Raw genomic sequence first — 10,000 nt, 5'->3', positions numbered from 1 at the left:
TTAATCCAAACAGTGATTAGTTTAATCTCAGCTTGAAGGTTCATCCTTCCACACTGACCCCATCGGGTGTCTGATTTACGGAGGCGAGCTGAGAGTCCAGGAGAGTCAAGTCTCTCTCTTTCACACTGCCGACCGGCCAGGTTGGGTGACGAATCCTCAACAGTTAGTAGCGAATAATTGGACACTGGGTCAGGGTGAATTGGCTACCAAATTGGGTAAAAATGGGATAAAAATCTGAAAATGCCCCCCAACCCCCCCGCCCGCACACCCCGTACACACACGCAGATAGGGAGAGAAACTACGCACGTAGGGGTCAGTGGACTGTGACCCCCACACCCCCCCACACGCACGCATGCAAGCACACACGCACAATTAATGCTGATGATCATTCAATGATGATTCCACAGCTTTCTTCTATGACATCATAGAACATCTATGACATCATAGAACAAGCATAGCCATATAAAAGACAGCACATTCTAAAGATCCATCACACATTCCGTCTCCTCCTGGAGTGCATTCACCATTCATTTCCTGTGAACATTTCAGACTTTCCTGATGGCTTTTCCACATTTAAAGCTTCTCATTGGAGTTGCTCTCTTGGTGGCTGCGGCCAAGATCGATCCTTCGGACATCAAGGCCTTCAGAGACACCCTGATGTCTCTCACTGTGCCTGACCAGTGGGCTGCCTCTCCGCCCACTAGAACGAACCGCGTCTTCATCACCCACGACTGCCACTTACTGGACTATGACGACGCCCGCTTCGCTGGTCTTCAAACGGGGACAGAGACGCCCGACGCCCAGCAGATGGAGACCAGCATGTTCTGGGTCTGGGACCTGTTAGCTAAGACCTTTGCGACAAAGAACACCAACGCCCAGCAGAAGACGAGAGTAGCCCTGGTCATCCCCATGATCGAAACACCGACAAGGGTCAGCGCTTTGGACAGCGGCGCACAGAAGAAGACCGGCGGGTTCTGGGACTTCTCAGCTAAGACCTCGGCTAAAATAGTCCTTGCTGTGGGAGTTACGTTCCTAGGAGCAGCAATGTTCTGCCTTCTGCGAGGAATTCATTAGGGCCAGTCCTCCAGGTAAACTGGGGCAGCATGGAGGGGACTGAGGAGGTGCAGACTGGCCAATAGGAGGAGACTGACAGAAACCTCCGATATTTTCTTTTTTGTTTGTTGTAATAGTTTAATAAAAGTGTCAAAATGTATTGGGTATCTGTTTTTGAGGCTTTGTTGTACCCTAGGCTTACACAATGGGCTCTGGTAGCCTAGGGAGAAAGAGAGAGAGGGAGAGAGAGACCTTGCTGCTTTCATATCTCTCAATAGCTGTCTGTTGATTTTGTCAACTTATACATTCAACTAGAGCCCGACCGATATATCGGAAGAGCCGATATATCGGTGTTTTTAGACCTTTTTAACGACATCGGTATCTGCCGTTATGCAGCCGATATGTTCCTATTTAAAAAACATTATTTCTGCCTGTATTTTCCACTTAAACGCTGTAAAATAAAATAAAAACGGTAATGAATGAAGGTTTGTATTATGTGCACTAACTTACTACACAGTTTGAACATTTATGAATACTCAGCAATGAACCTGTGAAAGTTTACGACCACACTGCTTATCAATCCTCATTATCGAGCGAGCTATGTCACATTTGGTTAACTATTTGAGGTGGCTAGCAAGCTTATTATGAAGTGGCCGTGAGGCAGGTGGAAGTTTTGCTTACCGCAAGATGTTATGAGGGGAAAATGGATCTAACATTTGCAGAGGACATCGCTGTATTCTCAAATAAATAACCAGCCGAAATAAAATGGTGACTGAATGCATCACACGTTTTGTTCTTTTAATCTGAGATAATGATATTAGTTAGCTTGTAACGTAAGCGGAGGGCTACAAAACGTGTCAGTCAAGACAAACATAGCAAGCTGTGCTCAGAGGCTCGCGTCTAACTTAAGTGCAGCGCACAGTATTGCAGTGCCCTCATTTAGGCCACTGTAGTTATCTTGTATGTTTTTTTATTACATAAAATGCCACTGCTCAAGAGCCCTTTTGGCACCTAGAAACCTCCCGTCAGGGCAGGAGGTTTCACTCGCGTGGGCAGTCTTTCTTTTTCCCGCTTTAACCCATGAGGAGTATAGTATAACGGAGAACAAGCCCCATTGACCGTCAGTGGGACACATTCATCTCTATCGTGGCCGGTTAAATCAATACCCATAACTCGTGGTCTGGGGGGCGGTAGGCGAACAATTCAAACTGGTGGTTGTACAAGCCCTTTCAGGCATCATTCCTACTCGGCTCATATCGAGCTAAATTCGTCCAGACTTAACAAATGCTGGGTTTTGAAGCCTCGGCGCTACCAATAAATAACTTATTTAGACGCGTTCTGTCCGAGTGAAATTATTTTTCCGAGGTAGTCTTCTTCTGTGGTGGTGGCGCTGCTTTGAAGCTTCAACCCAGCATTTGTTAAAATAGACCCTTTTGCTTAGGTAAGTGAAGTTTCATGTTTATCTAACACTTGTAAATATGAGCGCCTCTCTTAACTAGGCCGACACCGATTTATTTTGACGGCAAAGTGAATGGACCAGCAAAGGACTGTTGTCTGGCATGAGCGAGCGGAATGCGACAACGGGACTGAGAAGGGCTACATTTCAACCAGACATTCCAGTGAAACCAGGTAGTCAAAATAACTTACCTGATATAAAGTGGGCACCGCAAACGTAGGCATTTCTGATTATGTCCTCAGTCCAGTCCGTACACTTAATAATGGCGATTTCGTCTGTCTTCATCTGCTACTGTTTTAAGAATGCGCGCATAGGCTACTTGTGCTGACTAGGCTGTAAAAGCGTATATAATTAACAAATATGACCCACGCTGGTTACATAACTTATACAACATCCAGTGACAAAATATGTCATGGTACCTTGGTATGTCCACACCAAGGATTGAACTCACAACCTTCCAGTGATAGGCAGCACACTATCCACTTTGCCACCGCTGACCTGGGAATTCTGTGGAGTCTTTTGGTTTTGATGTTCTGGGACCACTGCCTCTTGTGGTAGCAACAATGGAACTGCAGGTCAACAACACGACGGAAAGAGGAAGGGAGCGACAAATAGGATTCCCTATTCTTGGTGTGTCCGCTTACAGCCAACACACAAAAAAAAAAGAAAAAGAAATACCTTACTGTATTTGTCTATAATACCTTACTGTATCTGTCTATAATGAAAAATATTATTTGCCGTTACATTTACACTTTTCTCATTTTAAGTTCAAGGGGAGTTCAAGTGTTTGTGTGTGTGCGCAAGTGTGTGACCTCTCTGAAATCATTCATGTGGCCGACATCAATCACTGGACAGATGCTCAAGATGTTTCCAAGGACACATGCATACACACAAGCACGCACGCACGCACACACGCACGCACACACACCCACGCGCACACACACGCGCGCACACACACACACACACACAGAGTGTAGCAGCTGGTGGTAGAGAAGTGGACAGGGGCTGTCTGCGGTGGCAGTAAGGTTATTCCGTTCCAGCACCTGCTGCTGCTCCAGACAGACTGTGGTGGGGTTCAGACAGACCAGGAAGAGACTCTCAACCCCCCTCAACCACCCCCTCCCTGGCCAAGAGCACCCCCCCCCACCCCCGCCGCTCCCCACCCCCTCCCTGGCCAAGAGCACCCCTACCCCCCCCCCCCCCCCCCCCTCCCTGGCCAGAAGACCCCGCCGGCCAGGCTCAAGGTCATCTTCACAGCCTCCGGCCGTCCTACACTTCAGATCTCCTCTGTGATCTTTCTCTCATAGTAGAAGAAAGAGGGGAACTGTCTTTTCTCTCCAGGGACAATAAATGATTCTCATATTCCTCCATCTCCTAATCCCCCCACCCCCTCTCTCTCTCTCTCTCTCTCTAAAATCTAGACTCTTCCTTTCTTCTATTCTTGTTTGGCCAGTGGACAAAGAGCGGTTTGAATAACGGTCTTTAATAAACCCGAGCTGAGGCGGATGATTTGACTCAGTTGTCAGACGATTCAGAGATTGGGATAAACAGAACGGAGAATAATGCTGACAGAAGCTGTGTTCGGAATCGCTCCCTCGTTCCCTCACTCCCTATTCCCTATATAGGGTTCACCATGTAGTGAACTACCTAGGGAACGGAGAAAATGTAGGGTACATGCACTGTTCCCTGGAAATCAAGGTGAATTGTGGGTAATAAATAGTGGACTATATAGGGAACGAAAATTCCGTGGAGAATTCGGACACTACAAACAAAATGGCTGACGCCCTATATAGTGCACTATATAGTGAATAGGGAGCGATTCCGAACACAGCTAGAGTCAACTACGGCCAGAGGCTGTTGGTTCCGACTAGGGTTGCAAAGGGGAGGATATTTACCGGTATTTTTGAAATGTTGACCTTTTTATGTAGCCTATAACAGCTCTTTTTCAACAATGTTTTATTTTAATTTATACATTTATTTTTGGATTTTATCCCATTTTCATCCAACTTGATAGCCTATTGACCCTGACCTAGTGTCCAGTTACCCCTACTAACTGTTGAGTATTGGTCACACAGCCTGGCCGGATGGTGATGTGAAGGGGAGAGACTCCTTGACTGTCTCAGCTCGCAGCCGTAATTACCACACCAGACAGGGTTGCTGTTGTGCGACAAACCTTCAAGATGAGATTAATCTAACCACCCTCGGGGAGCGGTGGCCCAATAGGCCCCTCCCTCTGGAATCCGGCCATACTCAGATCTGGCGAGACCACCGGTCCCTGGTGGGCAGCTGCACCGGAACACGATGCATTAGACCGCTACACAACCGCGGACCCCTATAATGGGGAACTTAAGAGGACTTAGAATACAATTCATGACCTTGCAACATGATCTTGGTTAAAACAACCTGATTTAATGCAAGGCCTTTTACCACCCCGACCCTGGGTGAGGGGTCAACCGGGCTATATATCCAGGCACACCTCCAGGAGCCATGTCACCGTTTCGTCATCCACAACCGTCAGGCCATGGATTCCGTTGGGTGTCCGATATATCGAACAGTCCTGGATGACATGGCCTGCGGTTTGTTCCTCGGCGCCACACTCGCACGCCGCACAGGATACCAAGCCCCATCTGTGCATCGATGAGCGGAAGCGTCCGACGCCGGTCAGGAGGCGATTAAGCCTCACCCACGCTGGTCTGGGTAAGTCCATCCCGGGAGGGGAATTGTCGGCGACCGGGATGAAATCTCGGAGTCTGGAGGTGTTTTCTTCCCACTCCGCAGTCCAGGTGTAGTCCGCCCATCCTGCCTCACTGATGTTAAGATCTCTGCATTGCTGCAGGAGATCCTGTGCGGCAGGCACAAAAGGGTCTCTCGACTTGAGACGCCGGGGAGGCTCTGCTGTTGCAGTGAGCCTGTCGTGGAGCAGGTGGTTAGGCTCCACGGCCCGGCAGGCGAGACGTGCTGTGGTTTCTGTGCGGCGGAGACCAGCGGGCTGGATGCCTGCAAGGATGGGAAGGTTGTCCACAGGAGTGGGCCGCAGGCATCCTGTCACGATGCACAAGGCTTCGTTGATAGGCGGGTCGATGAGGCGGGTGTGAGCACTGCGACACCAGACCGGTGCGCAGTATTCACTGGCTGAGTAGACCAGGGCTAGGGCTGCCGTACGCAGGGTTTTTGCGCAGACGCCCCAGCCTGATCGGACCAGTCGCCTCATAAACGCCACACGAGCTATTAACCTCTTGCGCAGTGATCAAGGTGTCGGCGGAACGTGAGCGACCTGTCCAATGTCACGCCGAGATAGGTTGGTTCGGCGCTGCATAGCAGGAGTGTTCCATTGATGTGCACTCGGAGCTCACATTGTTGTTAAGGTTGTCTTTGCCTCGCTGAGCTTCAATCTCCATTTCCGGAGGTATGCAGCTAGTGTCTGCATGTCCTGGCTCAAGGTCTCCTCCACGGCCTGCCAGTCTCCAGCTGAGTACACCAGGGCAAGGTCGTCTGCGTAGGCAAACCTTCTGGAGACTGTGATCGGCAGGTCGTAGGTGTAGATGTTATAAAGGAGGGGGGCCAGGACGCGAGATTACTTTTTGCAACCCAGTTTAGCAAGAACACCATAGAGTTGAGGGTTAAGGTTAGGGTTAGGGTGAGGGTCAGGTGTAGGCAGGGCCGTTGCTAGGAATTCTGGGCCCCCTTAAAGAATATTGGTGTGGTCCCCTACCCCTCCGACATTTCGTCACCGCTTTTTTAGACCCTTTTTTAATTTATTTTTAATTTTTATTATGTATCATTTTGTAATTATTTTTCTGTTTCTCTGTTCTTTTTCAAATTAACCTCTCCATAGACACTGGGTATAATTATATAAATAAATTATTCATTGTGTATTATCTGTGCTTGGACTGTCTCTGTCTGTAGCAGTTTCATGACTGGAACTACTCTGAGCCTCTTCACTCCCTTCACTCTCTGTTTCTGACTGGCTAGGACCTGGCTCTATAGACAGTAAGAACAGAACAGTGTCTTCTTAAGACTTGGGAATAAATCTATGTAGCACTGTAGAGTTTACAGGAAGCTGGCTAGGCGGCTGTTGATTGGCTAATAAACGCCTCTCTTATTTCAAGAGCAAATACCCTCTCTAAAATAACAAAAATGAACTGAACAAATCAGCATTTAAACTGAAATCAACTCTATATGAATTTCTATGAATTAACAACACAATTTATTTATTAACCATGAATTTCTTTATGTAATGTAATTGTTTCATATGTAGGCTATCTTAACCTGGATTACATCTACATGTTGCTATTCAGTACAGTAGTTCAGTAATAAGTTTAACTAGCCAACCAGTGTCTACCTCACTCACTCACCATCTAAAGCATCTTCTGGGGGCTGGAGGTGGGTGTCTAGGTTAGACGAGGCCACAGCTGATTCTGTGAGTAGCAGGACATAAAGGTTTTACAAATAAATCAACTCTATATGAATTTCTCTTAATTAACTTAACAATATTTATTTATTTATTAACCATAAATTCCTTTATGTAATGTAACTGGTTCATATGTAGTCTATCTTAACCTGGGTTAACTTACATCTACATTTTGCTATTCATAGCAGTACAGTAGTTTAGTAATAAGTTTAATATCCAACCAGTGTCTACCAGTCACTCACTCACCATCTAAAGCAGGGGTCCCCAAACTTTTTCCTGTGAGGGCCACATAACTTTTCCCTTCTCTGATGGGGGCCGGGGTCAGTACAGTGCGTCTGGTGATTGTACTCGCCGACAGACTCACGACATTAAAGACATCTTTCTTCTCGGGACACACCTCTTCCGCGACAGCATTCAAACATTTCTTGACAAACTCTCCATCAGTGAAAGGTTTACCGCTGCTTGCTATCAGTTGAGCAACCCGAAAGCTGCGCGAACGGATGAATGGTTCAGCTGAGCTTGGCGTACACATGTATTCTGCTGAGCTAACAGTCCACTTTTTAGCTTTGAGAGTTTGTCTGCTCGCATTTGGCCTTGCAAGTAATCATACTTGTCTTTGTGACGGGATTCATAGTGTCGGCGCAGATTTTATTCTTTGAATACCGCCACCGCCTCTTGACAGATGAGACAGACAGCCTTTTCTTAGCATTGAACAAAAAGATAATGGTTTGACCACTGCAGGTTAAATACCCTGCATTCTGAATCAACTTTTCTCTTACCTAACCTTTTCGCAATTATTCCGTTCTATTTGACAGGGGCTAGTCTAGGATTCGCGTGGCCAGACTGAAAAAAAAATCATAATGCGTCTCTGGTATTGTTCAGGGGGCCGGGCCAAATGTGGAGGCGGGCCGTATCCGGCCCGCGGGCCTTAGTTTGGGGACCACTGATCTAAAGCATCTTCTGGGGGCTGGGGGTGGGTGTCTAGATCAGAGGGGGGCACAGCTGATTCTGTGAGTAGCAGCACATAAAGGTTTTAAAAAGACATGGACCGGCTAGCTAACATAGCACATTATAATTTAAGCATTCATGAGAATGGAAACATGTGTCCTGGCTGCTGCTACTGGACTTTTATGTTTTTATTTGGACAGGAAGTATTTGCAAGTGTGCCAGCTGGCAAGCTAGCTAACAGTAGCCACCTCACTAGAACAGTGCAGTGGTTGAGGCTGGCTAGTGAAAGCTAGCTTACTAGATCTGTATAGCTGTCTAGTTAATGGTAGCTAACGTTATCTAGCAGCTAGCTAACCAGATCGAGTTGTTACCAGAACGTAAGCTTACTAGCTAATGTTACCTAGCTTTGCACTTTCTAACACACTAGGCTAACGGCTCTCGTTGTCATGGTTAATGTGACCGCAGGCAACTGATCAACCGTCTCAGCTAGCAACATAGCTACTCTCAGCTTTCTTGTGGAAAAAAATGTTTATATGCTGGGCTCCCGCTCTGCTGCCTTTTCTCCTGGCCTCTCTCTCCACTCTCTTCTGGTGCCCGGATTTATGTTTGGGCATAATGTGTATGATTTAACGTTAGGCTATTGCTAGTATTTGACAGTCAGCCGGTATAGTGAAGTTAATGTCAAAAGAGTTGAGACTTGCCAGCATGAACCATGGCATGGACCAAACCATTTAAGAAGGGGGATATTGCTCAGTAAATTAAAACTTTTTTCATCTGTATTGCATTATTTGTGGCTTAATTTTAATTCTGATGCAGCATTAGTGTGACTGATCTAAATGCAGAATAATTTCGTCATAGAAAGAGGGACCTTTTGTTTTTTTGTGGGCCCTGCTTGCTTGTGGGCCCTTATAATCATCATCACCTTTCACCTCTAAACAACGCGCTGGGTGTAGGGTTAGGGTTAGGGTTAGGGTTAGGTTTAAGGTTAAGGTTAAGGTTAGGGGTTAGGGTCTTCCTTAACCCTAAACTCAATGGTGTTATTGCTCAACTGCGAAACGCGTAGACGCGAGCAGGACAGATCCCTGGGGGGATGTGCATTCTTCCATCACATGCACAGCTAATTCCTGGACACTAAGAGGGCTGTAGAATCCATTAAAGTTCTACTCACAAATAGATTAAGTAAAAAATGCAATTTTTAACATTTACATTAGACATGTTTGCCTGCATGTCTGCTATGACAACACAAAATGTTTATATTTATGTCTGTTTATGACAAGGTAGGCTAAATATAGTTGGTATAACCCCCAAATTCCAAGTGTATTCCTTTTAAATTATTGTTCATTCCCATTAATTCCCATGGAAAGTTTTCAACTTTGAATATTTCCGGAATTCTACAACCCTAGTTCTGACACATTTTTGAGCGCTGGAGACATTTCTAGAAACTCCTCCAAATAAACAGTTGGGATGACCTCAGGATGCCTGCGCCTGGTTGGATTATTTCTTTATTAGTTAACGACAGGACTAATATGATAAGCCTCTATTTCCCACAACCTTTTCCTACAACCTCAGTTAAATAGCAATGTTTACTTAAGGAACAGGGCCTGATTTCACAGTGTGAGGCAGATTAGCAGACAATCATGGCTTTGTTAGCCGATGTCAGGGTTAATATGATACTCAGACAAGACGTACGCTGGCCCAGAATGACAAACGCACGAGGGAATTGAGTTTCAGTCCAGTTCAGTTAAAAGTGAGATGATCTATTCCACAAGAGATGCAACTGTATTTGTTTATGTGTTACACCATTTAACTCACTTGGAAAGTGAAAGCTTTGTAAACTCTGTTCATCTTTAATAGAGATCAGTGCTTCCGCTCCGAGGACATGGTCAGAAGGCTGAACCTGGAGAACGCAGACGTACCCACGTTAACGCAGCCTAGATGAACAGCTCTATTTCTGGAGCAGTGAGAACACAACGCTGCCGTCAGTGGGCAGTAAAGCGAGGCCGGTGGGGCGGGAGGAAATCTGATAAATACACATCTGACTGGGCGCTCTCACGCCAGCCACTCTGGGTTGGCTTACTGTTGGCCCGCGTGCCAGAACAGTGGGTTTACAAGCTGAGTGGTTACAGTCATGT

This window comes from Borostomias antarcticus (genome assembly GCF_949987555.1).
Source record: "Borostomias antarcticus genome assembly, chromosome: 15".
In the NCBI taxonomy this organism is placed as follows: Eukaryota; Metazoa; Chordata; class Actinopteri; order Stomiiformes; family Stomiidae; genus Borostomias; species Borostomias antarcticus.
Note: the sequence above shows the minus strand (reverse complement) of the source record.